Source organism: Protopterus annectens, chromosome 4.part0, assembly GCF_019279795.1.
Source record: "Protopterus annectens isolate FY-2018-M chromosome 4.part0, PAN1.0, whole genome shotgun sequence".
Lineage (NCBI taxonomy): Eukaryota > Metazoa > Chordata > Ceratodontiformes > Protopteridae > Protopterus > Protopterus annectens.
Window position 1 is genome coordinate 537658703 of NC_056733.1, and position 14090 is coordinate 537672792.

At 38.6% G+C, this 14090-nt stretch overlaps 1 protein-coding gene across 2 annotated transcripts in view; it reads left to right on the forward strand.

Annotated features, from left to right (window-relative positions):
• The window catches only part of ZNRF3 (zinc and ring finger 3), a 931882-nt gene that overhangs the window by 348230 nt on the left and 569562 nt on the right, over positions 1 to 14090 (forward strand). The window lies entirely within an intron of this gene.

Consider the following 14090-nt stretch of genomic DNA (forward strand, 5'->3'; position numbering starts at 1 on the left):
GTGAAGTTTGGCACTTGATAACCTGGGCCATTGTTTTCACCTAGGCCTTCAATTTAAGCACTGTATGCCCCTTCATACATGAACACCATAACAGAACAGTTGAGCTGATCTAAAGCAACCAGTCACAAACAGAAAGTAGAACCAGGAAAGTTCAAAGGTACACTTTTTTAACCTCAGGACAGAAGCACTGTCTGGATAGGTTTTTCATAAGGTACCTATGCAGGAAAGCATGGATGGTAATGCCTTCTCCACCCCCTGTAGTGGGGAGGAGCAGCTCATTTATACCTGTCTTGCCAGTACCTGTAAACCCCGAAGTGTTACAAAACGAAAGGATGGACATGGCAAGGTTCATTTGCATAACCCCAGTATGGCCAAAACAACCATGGTTCTCTCTTTTACTTCAATAAACCAAAGGAGGACTCTGTGTAACTCCCACAGATCTGTGCTCAACTGACCCAGGAGGAAAGGTTCACTGGAATATCCATTTTTCAAAAGTTTGAATTTAGCAGCTTGGATGATTATAGCCTGCTCCCTTTCAGGGTAAGTTTCTCATAAGTGTTGCTACATGTCCCACAAAAGGTAAGAATGCTTAGCAGTAGGAAATCATGTGTGGGCAAAGATGAGATAGTCTTTCTGTGTATATGTCAAGGTCATCCTTCCTTCTACAGACCTTCAGCCCGAAATCCTGAAGCACCTGGTAGACCTGATTGGTAAAAGCCAGCCCAGTGTCTCCTTCTCCTTCCAAGTGCATATTTTTGCCATATCAGCCATCCTTCCCCTAGACCCTCTCCTTTTTTCTTGAACCTATCATGAAACACTTGAAGCCACATGCAGCCTTTTTCTACCACCTTTGGGTCCTTACGTTTGTGTTTAAAAACTAACATTTCTACTATTTGACCCTAGCTCCTTATTTTTATTGCAGTTACTTAGGCAAGAGAATTTCTGAGCTGCAATCTGTAATGTGCAAAGAGCCATACATTGTCTTCCACAGTGAGTCTGTGGATTAGTTCTTCCTTCATGCCAAAAGTATCTGAACTGGCACTTAACAGACTACAGAGTTTACAGTCTTCTTTACTAACTCACAGAAATTAAGTGTGAAGTTTTTACATCTTTTGGCTATTTATAGGTAGCTCAGATTTTATCTAATGAAGGCCAAAGAATTCAGACAGTCTAAGCAGTTGTTTGCTCCTTCGTGCCAGGCAGGCAGGTCAGGCCTGTCTCAAAGCAAGCGCTGTCTAGGTAATTAGCAAACTGCATCATGGTTTGTTATGAGAGCAGTAGGAAGCACCTGGATTGGCTAGTTTTGGTTCTGGTGGAGCAGAAATGAGAGTAGCCTTCTTTAAGACTGTCCAAATTTCCAAAACAAAGAGATGTAGTAAAGTCAGCTTTTGTAAACAAGCATAAACTAATTAAAACAAAATGCCATGCCCCACTTAGAAGAAATGTAAAGAACAGACATGTTTTCACATATGCTTCATCAGGTTCAACAACAATCTGTGCTACACTACCTATCACCTCATTTAAACAAACATTTCTAGATCACGATTCCAAATTAAAGTGAACATATAATAGTAATACACAATTCAATATCCATTAAATAAAAAACAAAAACACTGCTGTAATAAAATGTACTGTTTCTTAAAGATTTTAACGTTATGAGTTATACGTAATTAAATTGCATTAATGTTTCAAGCTTTACTGTTTTAATACGGGTTTTAAAGTGAAGTGGAAGAACATCTCTCTTTTCATCGGAGAACCTTGAGAGGGTGAGCAGAAGTTGCGGACAGAGAAGATGGTGAGGGGAAGGAAGAAAAGTCTGACAAGTTGTCACAACTCAGAGTATATCAAGGGACAGGTTATAGAACTCTGTAATTATCCATCTTTACACCTTACTCCTGCATAAAAGAGCCTTTTACAAAAAGACCTATCATTTATTCCTACTGGACATGGCTCCATTACACAGGCCTTGACGGATTTACCTTTATTCATCAAGAATGTGAATGTGCGACTTTTATTCACTGTACAGCTTGGTGAGAATATCTATACGAGACTGAGCAGTTTTGTTTCACAAAATAATCCTATGGATTTATACATATGTGTGAAAAGGACATTAGAGGTTTTTGTAAGCAAGGACTCTACAAAAAATATAAGTTTTATAATGTAACAAATGAAGAATGTTGTGCATTAGAAGAACTAAAATCTGATGGAGATATTGTTATAAAACAAGGAGATAAGGGAGGGGGTATTGCCAGTTGTGATTTATTGGACTATAATAACCGTTTGTAAGATATACTTGGTAATACAACTGTTTATCAATTGATAACCAAGATACAAATGAATAAATTAATAATGAATTTTAAGGCAAAACGTTTATGATCTATCTATATCTCTCTATATATAAGTAATGGGTAGTTTGAATATTTTTATTTTAATGAGCTGATTATACCTAAATTCTATGGATTTACAAAAGTTCATAAGAACTAAAAAAATCCCCCAAAAGGACCAATATTTTGGGGCAGAGGATGGATTACTGAGCCATTTAGCATCTTTTTGGAAAATAACTTACATACATTTTGGTGAACTCTTAATGTAGTTCTGAATGATCAAAACATTTTCTTAATTATTTATTTGAATGGTATGATTTACTTTGATTTTGAGTTTGTTACACTAGATGTCCTTTCTGTTTTTACAAGTTTTCTGACTCTGAAGGAGTGTAATGTATTAGAAGATATTTAAAAGATTCTCCTTTTATTATAACAAGCAAAATGTAATATATTCCTCACCTTACTTGAAATGGTACTTGAACATAATGTCTTTATATTTCATGGGGAAATTAACTACAAAAATGGGTGTAGTGATGGGTACTGTATGTGCGAGCACATAGCGAATAGTATGTTGCTACAATGGGAAAATCAATGTGTTTTTATTGAGGATATTTTCAGAAACCATATCCTTTTTATATGTGGTTTATGGATGATATTTTTTATTGTGGAAGTGCACTGATAACAATTTGTATGTTTTTAAATGTTTTAAAGATAATTTAGAAAGTACTATTTTTTTCCTAAAATGTGATATGAGTTTTTCAGATATGGCTGTAAATTTATTAGGTGTTAATTTTGCTCTCAGAACAGATTGAAATCTCTCCACTGGAGTTTTTAAGAAAGAGTATAAGACTGAAATGTTTTTAACAAAGAAAAAGCATGCACCCATCATATGTTTTAAGGGCTATAGTGAAAGGTCAAATGTTGCATTATTTGGGGTCACTAGTGACAATGATAGTCTAGGTGATGCCTTGCATTCTTTGGAAAAACATTTTATAAAAAGATGCTATAAGACTGAGCAACTCTTAGGTGTTAAAATGGAAGAGTTACAACAAAGACTTGAGAATAATGGTATATTCTTTAGTTCTAAAAGCAATGCTGTTATCCTAGAAGGAAGAAATATTGAACAGAATAATATTAAATATAATGACAGTGCACTGGTGAATCCTATGTTTTCTTTCACTTGCATGCAAGGTAGCAGAGAGATATGTAACATCTTAAAAACTGGAATGTTTTGATTTCAAAAGACAGTATTAAGAAATTTGTAGGAGATACCCCTAGGTTCAATTTTAAAAATACAAAGAACCTGAAAAGGCAACTTTGTTATATAAAGCAATATGATGCAGGTGAATAAGACAGAAAAGGTACACAGCAATGCAGGATTGTTTCTGTTATGGGGATTCCCAAACTGCATCCTTGGGTATCTTAGTCTGGAGGCTCTGGAAAATCTAGGTGGGATCTGCCTTCTGTGCTGTGTGGCTTTATGTACTGATGAAATAGACCAGTTACCTGAACCCTAGGGCAGGACACACTTATTGCTGGCAATCCACCCAAAATATAACTGAAAATGGTGTGGGATACTTTTACTTTTAAGCCGTAAGTCAATGACCTGGCTAGGGATGGAGACCAACTGCATTCGGGGAACATCTCAAAGCTCTGGAAATCAGATTGGGAGGCAGATGTCCACTTATGGCTAAATCCCTTGGATAAGAGATTATACTGTAGTAGTGACGCAACTGTACCTTTCTGACTTAAAAGGCTTTCCTGTTGGATGACAGAAGCATGATAGTACTAGCTTCACTGGCATGGAACTTTTTCATCTGGAGATTGTTTATGTATGTAACAAGAAAACTTGTTTAAATACCTTTATTCTGTCCCTGTATATTCCACTAGGGCCATCTGGTATGATGTCTCCCACATATACACAGGTTGCTGTGCTGGGTGGAAATACAGTTCAAGTCCGGAGATGAATAAGAAGCAAGAATGCAAGATGTAATGTTTCACAACTGCATTTTGGCATCTGGCCTCTTTTTTAGCACTGTACAGAACATTCATGAAGTTAACAGAGTAGTAGAGAAACTGAAATCAGAGGAAGTGACCTTAAAACATAACTACCTGGGTAAATACGTCTGTTTAAATCCAGTTGTTTAGCGGTGCATCACTTTGAAATCTGCTTGAGGGATGGACTTAAGGTGGATATTTCATGTTGTTAATGAGTGATAGGGAACATTTTTCTTGTATGCTGGCAGTCAAACAGAACATGAGAGTTGTGTGTAGTACCTTATCAGGAGACGATAACTGGTAATGCAGTTTGTTCTGACCCCAATTGGTAAATTCTTTTAGCATTGTCCACCAAAAGTATACACACACACACACACACACACACACACACACACACACACACACACATATCTATAACTATATTTATGTGTGTGTGTGTGTGTGTGTGTGTGTGTGTGTGCGCGCGCGCATGTATTTATGTATATGTAAATATACACACATATATTTATATATATATATATATATATATATATATATATGCATACACATATGTATGTGTGTGTGTGTGTGTGTGTGTGTGTATATATATATATATATATATATATATATATATATATATATATATATATATATATATGGGGCTACTTTTCTTGTTCGAAAACACACTTCTTCGAACAAGAGAAACACGATACAAGTGCACTTTCATGAAAATCAGTTTACCAAAGCACTGTACAGTGGGAATAAGTAAATAAACCTTTTCCCCACTGTAGTGCGATCTCAGAGTTAGTATATATAAGTAGTGGAGGTCCGGTCTAGCAAAGTGAAACACATTTTTGCAGGGAGGCAAGCCCCCCTGCACCTCCCACACCCCCGCTACTTATATATACTAACTCCGAGTTCACACTACAGTAGGGAAGAGGTATATATCCTCACTGTACTGTGCTTCGGTAAACTGATTTTCGCAAAAGTATACTTTTGCTAAAGTGGATCTTGGGTTTCTCTTGTTAGAAGAAGTGTGTTTTCAAACGAGAAGTAGACCCATATATATATATATATATATATATATATATATATATATATATATATATATATACAGACACATGTACACATGCGCACACACACATGTGTGTGTGTGTGTGTGTGTGTGTGTGTGTGTGTGTGTGTGTGTGTGTGTGTGTATGTCTGTGTATATGTATGTATGTATGTGTGTATATGTACATATATATATATATATATATACACACACACACACACACACACACACACACACACACACACACACACACACACATATATGGAGAGAGATTAGTCTTGTACTGGTTAATAGGACAGTACTAAACTGTATGCTGATGTGTTCTTTAGTGGTGGACATGACTCACTAGCTGATTAGTGGAGGAGATTACATATGTGCTGGTTAGTGAGAGAGACTACTCACGGTTATTGGTTAGTGGGAAAAATTGCACTTTCCTTCTGATTTGTGGTGAGGACTGCTGACCTGTGTTAGGTGTGTGACACTTACCTTGCCATGTCAAACTGCTTGTTGAGGAACCCACACTGTATTAGGAAGTGGGGAAGAGCGGAAAGCTGTGTGCTTGACAGTGTCAGAAGTCTAATGCACTCAGCCTGATTCCTGTGCCGTTCTTAGGAAGTACCGATTCTGTGTTTGGGTAATAGTTGATAGAGGCTCCAAGACTCTGCATAAAACAGTGTGCAGTAGGGTGAACGTTGTATGGTATTAGCTGAGACTTTAGGCACTTACCTCCTAATATTCTAACAGAGCTTCTTGGTTCAATTCCCAGTAGACACCTTGATGATGCACGGTACAGTTCCAGAATAGTTCCTGGCATTTAAAAAGAAGGAGCAACCTTTAGAGAAAAAAGAAGGGTGGCTGAACCAGACTGTTTCCATCTTTTAGATATCCAGAGTCCAGTTACACATCATCTATACAGATCATTACAATATTGGGAGTGTTCATTGTCTGAGAATGTGTTCTTTAGCTTTGTTCTTTCTGTACTACTTTAGTTGTGGGAAGGCAGGACATAAAGCAGGAAGTTTTCTTTTAAGCAACATAACCTTTATAATATATCACAAAGTAAATGCCCATCACTTTTTATGGGATCACCAATCTACTTTTCATGTAACAGTAGCTGTGAAGGGGTATGTTCCTGTGAGCTTTGAAGTTTATTTTAGCAGCTTTACTGCTTCAGGGAAATAAAGTAACAGGGAAAGCATGCTCCACCCACCAGCACTCATGTTATAAATAAAAACTGAATAAAGCATTCCAGTGGGAGAGAAGCCAAGAAGGGAATCATCAAAGTGAAGACAAGTTTTTGTTTTCCTCTTTTTTGCATCTGTTTTTACAACTTAATAAAGAATTCAAAAACATTTTACCGTGTCAGCATCATGGTACTGATTGGAATTTCAGCCAATTGGTTAGATTTCGAAAACAAAGGCTGTTAACTCCAAAATAAAGGCATGCAGACAGAGGTGGGGTGGGATTGATTTTTGTGCTGGACCCCCCCCCACCTCCACACACACACATTTTTTAAAAGAGGTACAGAAGTTTAGTGTGAAATGGAATAACAAAATACTCAACTGTTCTGCATACGGACTTGGTAGAATTTTGCTGTTTTCACAGATGTTGCAGATGCGAGGGCAGAGAAACACATGAGGAATGTGAACTGAATACAAGGCATTTAGAAAGGCAGGGTTAGTGTAAAGGCACTGCATTTCATGTGATTGAGCAGCACCTGTTTGTGGAGTAAACAGTTTAGAAATAGCAGGTTTGATTATACTGTTTCATATTTTTTTTTAGTTTCCTCTGTTATTCTGCCAAACAACAAAGGCAGTGCCAGTGGGTGGAAGGCTTTCAGAGGATGCTTAGCACCAACATAGCTGTTCGCATTACCTTGATAATTACCATAATGTCATGGAATGATGGCTTTGTCTTGTAAATGGGAATTTAAGTTGTGTTCAGTTGTTTTTAATGTAGATTTTCTTTTGCCTTTAAGAAGGATTAGTAGTACAATGCATGATATGAACATCTGTAAACTGTAGCAACTGTAGTAATTTGGGGAAACACATTTGAGTGCAGAGTTGTTATGGATGATCTAAGGAAAATTTTCATGCCAGTCATTAGTGTTGTCTACTTCAAATAATTTGTCTTAGGTGCCACTTTTTGTTAAACTGCTATTGTAATTACAGAACAGAAGAATAGAAAAAATATTGAGCAATATGTTTGAAACTACACCCTAAATTGATATTTTTTTCATTTAGAGAATTTTTAATGTTCTCAGTGTTGAAGTTCACTGGCTTAGTGCAGTGGCAGTTTTAGAATGCTGGAGTTTTGTAGGAAGCTTAGACAACAGACCTGCCTCTGTCTTTGTGTTGATGTTTACAAAAATAGCTGCATGGGCCATGGTTGATGGGTGGCTGATCTGCTGATGCAGAATAGCTCCCTCTTAAGTCCCATTGCCCTTCTAACTGCTAGGATAGGCTTAACTGAATACTCAACCCCTTTGGGATGAGGTCGCCATAGCAGTAGCTAAGGTTTGGGAGGAGAGTGGACTTTGACAGCTGTCAATGTCGCTTGCAGCAGTTTGGGCATGACACACAGTGGTGCAGCAGACAGCGTCATCTCCTCACAGTAAGAAGTTCCCCAGTTTGATTCCCGGCTGCGGTGTCATTTTTGAGTCTTCATGTCCTCACTATGTTTGCGTGAGTTTTCTCTAGATAATCTGTTTTTCTCCTACATTCCAAAGATATGCAGTAGGTGGCTTGGACACACTAAATTGGTTGTAGGTATGTGTGTGTGCATTTGTGAGGTATGGAAGAACAACCTCTAACCACCCAATGATGTGAACTTCGACTCTAGATGATAGTCACTGTTGATGTGGCACTCCAACCCTATATGCAAAAAATGAGAAAAGGGAAGTTATGGTTGGATGTTACAAGGAGGCCCTACCTCCTACATGTTGGCCCTGCCCTGGTAGGCCAGTGAGAACCCCAAGGTGTGGATCCTTAGGTATGGCTGCACTTCCTAACTATGGCAGAGACAACACCTGTGCTTACCCATTCATCTAGCCCAGCCACTGTTCATAGCCATGGCTTTTGCCAGCATCACAGGAGTGGCCTCCACAATGCCAGCATGTCATAGGCTACTGGGAAAAGCCTCTTTATTTCTGTCTTCCCCTATCAGCTCCATCAGATGCCTGGACCACTAATTGAATCCAGATCTCCTGAGCTATATTCGGGGCTCTGTCCCTCTTTGCCACTATGTTTCAATTCTTTATTTTGAGTCATTCAGTGTTTGCATTTTAGTTTGGCTGTCAGCCTAAGTTTGGACCCTGTTATCTAAAACCCTCATTTATTTAACATTCTGAAATCAACTGTTTGTAATTGGCATAGGTATTAGAATTTTAGGTTGTGAAAAAATTCCCAGTTTGAATTCTACTCATGCAAACAGTGTTGAAAATAACCTTTCAATGGCTGCTTTCACTTGTGACTTCACTTTGCACATTCCTCATGCAAGGGGGCTTCAACATCGCCTCCCATAACTAATTACTTTTACTCTCAGGTCTTTTGAAACTCTGGGATAAGAAGCATTCCTCTTCCCCATTTTACAGTTCATATTTATAAAGATAATCTTTGGCCTTCAGTATATTCCCCAAGATAACAGAATATACAGTGGTGATTTCCTTATAATTTGTTGGTTTATACAGTTTTGAAGTACTAAGCTGAAAATGATTTAAGTCCTGGGGTGTTGTGCAGCACAGATGGAGAATTACATAGAAGTTGTGTTGTATTCACTGTGAACTCTATAACTGATTTAAACTGAAAATGTTCAGCTCTTAGTATTTTTTAACAGCAGTGGTGAAAGTGTGACTAGAGGCTGGGGGAGTTGGAGTTATAGGGAGGTAAAAGTCATCTAAAGCTGTTAGATATTGGGCCCACACCTTTAAGTGGTATTGAGCTACCTGCAGTGATGAGCATGTCACGTGGTACACAATTTTCAGCAAATTCAGTTTGCAGTATTGGTCTGTTAAAGTTTAGCCGGCATGTACAATTCTCTGTCTTACTTGCTAAGCCTTTCTGAAATGACATAAGCATAAAGCGTATTAGAATGTATGCGGTACTGTGTAAGTGCTGTGGTCTCACTGTAATACCCCTCCCAGAGTGCCTTATTATGATTTTTAAGTACTAACTTTTAGTGTTTCCCCAATTTTAAGACATGTCAGGTGAATCATAGGGCTTGTGTAACAATAAAAGTTGCTTTGGGGCCATCATAACATAGCATTCTTTCTTTCTATTCTAGAATTGTGTCTAAAACTCTGCCATTATGATTGATTACTTTCTCTAAAACTCCTTGCTGTTGTAATCTGTTTTGCATTCTTAATTTATTAGTTTTAGAATTTTGTTTTTATGTTTGGTGATATTGTCTCTGTAATTGGTGCATTGTTATTGTTCTTCTTTCGGCTTTTCCCGGTTAGGTGTCTCCACAGCGTAACTCCGGTCCGCTAATGATTGGCAGTAGATTTTTATGGTGCCGAGGTGCCAGCCCGATGCCCAAACTTCATCGAAGACATGCCCATTCATGCATGCCTTTCAAACGCCACTCGACCGCAGGGAGGACATGCAGACTCCACAAAGAAGACGCTCCAGCCGAGAATCGAACAGGAGAGCCTCTTGCTGCACCATCGCGGCTTCCAATTGGTGTACTGTTATATGTCTCTTTAATTGGTGCACTGTTATATGTCTTTTTAATTGGTGCACTGTTATTTTCTGTTCATCTTTTATCCTGTTACTTCCTGAACATTACAAACACCCAAACACTGAAACAAACTTGTTAAATGTAGACTGCTTGGCCCTCCCAGTCTGGCCATTATCTTACCAAGGGAATAAAATGCATTTCTTTGTTAAACAGAGTCCTCCTCCTCCATTATTCAAGCTTCAGAATAGAGGAATTTGTGTGGTTATCCATGAATTTCTGAATTTCACAATTTTTTCAGTAGAGCCGCACCTTGCTTCTGTGATCTTTTCTGAGAAAATGTACTTCTTTAGTCCTGTCTGAGACAGCTGTGCAGATCTTCTGCTCTGAAAGTTATTTATTCTTTAGCACTGCCTCCATCTGTACTTTTTATGTATAGAGTACAGTTGTACTTAGTTACAACAAGTTCCATTGGAAATTTTATGCAGAGAAACTGCTTTACACTATTAAGTGCTTTCTGTACGTCTGAGAAAACAAACAGTGAGGGTAGTACATGACTTTTTAACCCAAATATGTTTTCATTTGGCAAGTTAATTGCAGATAATCAAACATCTAGGTTTCAGAAGCAACATTTCCAATGTTCTTCTTCTTCTGGCTTTTTCCCAGTTAGGGGTCACCACAGCAGATCACCTGTCCGGTCATGATTGGCAGTGGAGTTTTACGGTGTCGAGTTGCCAGCCCGGTGCCCAACCTTCTACAGAAGGCACACACATGCACACACTCACACCTAGGGCCAGTTTAGAGTGTCTAATCCACCTACAGCATGTCTTTGAGATGTGGGAGGAAACCAGACCAGACAGAGGAAACCCACGCAACCACAGGGAGGACATGCAGACTCCACACAGAAGGCACCCCAGCCGAGGATCAAACCAGAGAACCTCTTGCTGTGAGGCGACAACACTAACTGCTGCACCACCATGGCCACCCCAACATTTCCAATGTTACTCTTGCATAATCACTTCCACTCTGTTACTGTTAACACAAAAGAACCTAGTGGCCTTTATTTTGTACTATAACAGGGTCAGGGACATAAACACTAACTGATAAAATGTTCAATTATTACAAACTTGTTTTTAACAGTCTTAATGTAGCCATGCATATTTGGATACTCAGTACTAAAAATTGTTACAACCAGAATTAATTTATACAGGATCAAATGTGATATTTTGAAACAGCTATGCAAGTGCTAAAATAATTTATTACCAGTGATTGACTAGTTTGGTTATTCATTCCAAGGTCTTTGCGCAAACCTTTCACACATTAAATGTGGTTTGTAGTACCCATCTTAGGTTTATTTTTAGTAAACATTTCAATAACTGTAATTGTTATTGTAACCGTTAACATATATTGTGTTATTTTGTATAGAGTACCAAGGTTGTCAGGTTAAATACATTGTTTAGAACTTATTATATACCATCTCTGGTAGAATACTGTTTTGGTCTCCATCAGCTTTGCCAAAGTACATGTAGGGTTGATGGTCATTAAGAAATACCGCTGCAGTTAAATTCATTATCTATGGGTCAAATACCGACAGTTGCCTGTTGTTCTGGCCTGATGGAAATTTTACAAAATAAAACACAGTTGAGAAATGTGAAACTCTTTTGCACACACACACACACACACACACACACACACACACACACCCCTACTACCTACTAGTAAGCCCGTTTGACTACTGTGTGACTTACAAGCAAAAAATCTGCATCAGAAAATTATGTAAAACATAATGCTTTAATAGCCCAAGTAGCACATATGACTTTCAGGGACATTTCAGTTATGAGATTAACTTAGACACACATACATTCTACACTCAGAAAGTTGTTAAAAACACAAATTCCTTTCAATAGCATTGACTGCAATGAACAGTGATTTACCTGAGGAAAACAAATTAAGTATGAGGCAAAATCACAGGCATTTTACAAAACAAAGCTCGGTTGGGAAATGTGAAACTCTATGTTGGACATACACGTGCACACACCTACTAGTAAACCTATTTAACTACTGCGTGACTTAAAGGCAAAACATTTGCATCATAAAAAATGGTAAACTTAGTGATTCCATAGGCCAAATAACAGCAGTAACTGTAATACCAGTAGTGAAAAGAGAATGCCCCTTCTTTTTACGACTTTAACATGCTTGTACACGTACATATCGTAGTAGTCAGAAGGAGGTAGGACACGAGAGGGAGCCACTGTGCAGCAGCAAATGAGCCACCTTTCAACCGTAGCCCAAAAATTGTTCAAATGAAAAGTATCAGTTAACATTGGTAAGTGGAATGCTGATACCAGAAAGAGAATGCAGCTTCTTTTCTAGGACTTCAACATGCATATAGTCGCAGGTATGCAACTTGTAAGAAGTTCTGAAATTATTAAAAGTGAGAAGGCACTGTTCCCGCTTACCAAACTGCTTGGCAGGCTGGATTGCAGCTTTAGGTACAAAACTTGAAGTGGGCTGGTTCAATGCCACTTGGCAGCCACATCTGGCTTATGGACTAGCAGTTTGGGACCCTGCTTTATAAGAATCCTTTAGCTGGCCGAGGTGTTGTCCCTCTGGATGTGTCTGTTAGACAGCACAGAGGACTAAAGCGCTGAGCTGTTAATGAGCTGCTTCCTGTGCCAGTGTTACAGGGTTTGATTCCATCCACCTTTATTTGCAGTTATCACAGAGGACTAAAGCTCTGAGCTGTTAATTAGCTGGTTCCTTTGCCAGAGATACAGGGTCTGATTTCTTCTACCTTCATTTGCCTTCTCTTGGACTCTGAGCAAATCACATAACCAGGCAGTGTTCCTATGTCACTGCTGAAAAAGGACAATTTATCTAGTAGGCTTACTCAGCAAACAAATGGGTAAAATGAATGAGTAAATAAATAAATTATAAATAATTATAAGTATAATAAGTAAAAAAAAATAAATTGTGTCCAAAGGATCCACATTAGCATTACCTTTAAATACTCGCATAAAAGCTTTGGATTTAGAGACAACATTTGTACACCCATAACTCTTAGAATCACAGTCTTCAGTTGTCAGAACCTTATGATCCACTGTCAGCAGGATGTAATAGTACAAACAGGCTAAGTGTGTAGGTGGTGAAATTTTTGGGGTCTTGTTACCAAGTTAGCACAAACTGCAACCAAAGTGAGCAAGATTGCTATAAAGTGCCAGGTATAATGCAGTGGATGTTTGTAACATGAATGCAACCACTAACAGAGTTGTCAGAACACAAGCCTGACTGAAGATTCAGGCACTGCCTGAGATTGGTAAGGGGCAGCTGCTGAATGCACCATTTGATAACTAGTTGTTTTTGGTCTCCCTTTTCATAACATTCTCATGAAGCTGGAGAGAGGCAATTTGATACAATTGGTTAAGCAGATCTTGCACCCTCTCATTCATAGATAAAGCAAGAATTTTCCCACTAAGCAGTGTTTTGTTTGGAGAACAGAGCAGAACAGGCAAATGAGACAGCTTGAGAATTTACAACAGGTGTGGCATGGCAGTGAGGGTAGGTCAGACAACAAGGTGGGGTATTCAGGGGCTGAATACTTCCTGGCAGGAATGGTCACACCCTGTATTGACTGCCTGGGTCCCACTGTACCCCATCCCATCATTCACTTGTCAAATTGTTCATGGAAGAGACTCTTTTTACCACAGAAACTGTTCAGGGAGATCACCTTGCACAGTGGAATTTAAGAAGTTTCATCCTTTCTTTGGCCTACTGCCTTGTGCTCAGATCCGGTCCACAAAGCCTTCAAGCTGCTAGTTTGGCTACATTGCAGTCTTCATCAAAATCATCTCTTGGTAAATCCTCTTTTGTCTGCAGCTTTTGGCAAGCAGGGCTGTAGAAAAGAGGATGAGGGGTTTTATTCAGGGTTGTTTCTTTTATCCAAAGAAGAGCGCATTTTGAGACTGATACTGGGCCTGTCCTTGATGAACAGTTTTTTAGTAGTTAGAAAGTTCAATCACATTACAAGTTCTCTTACATCTATTACTTAGAAATACCATCCA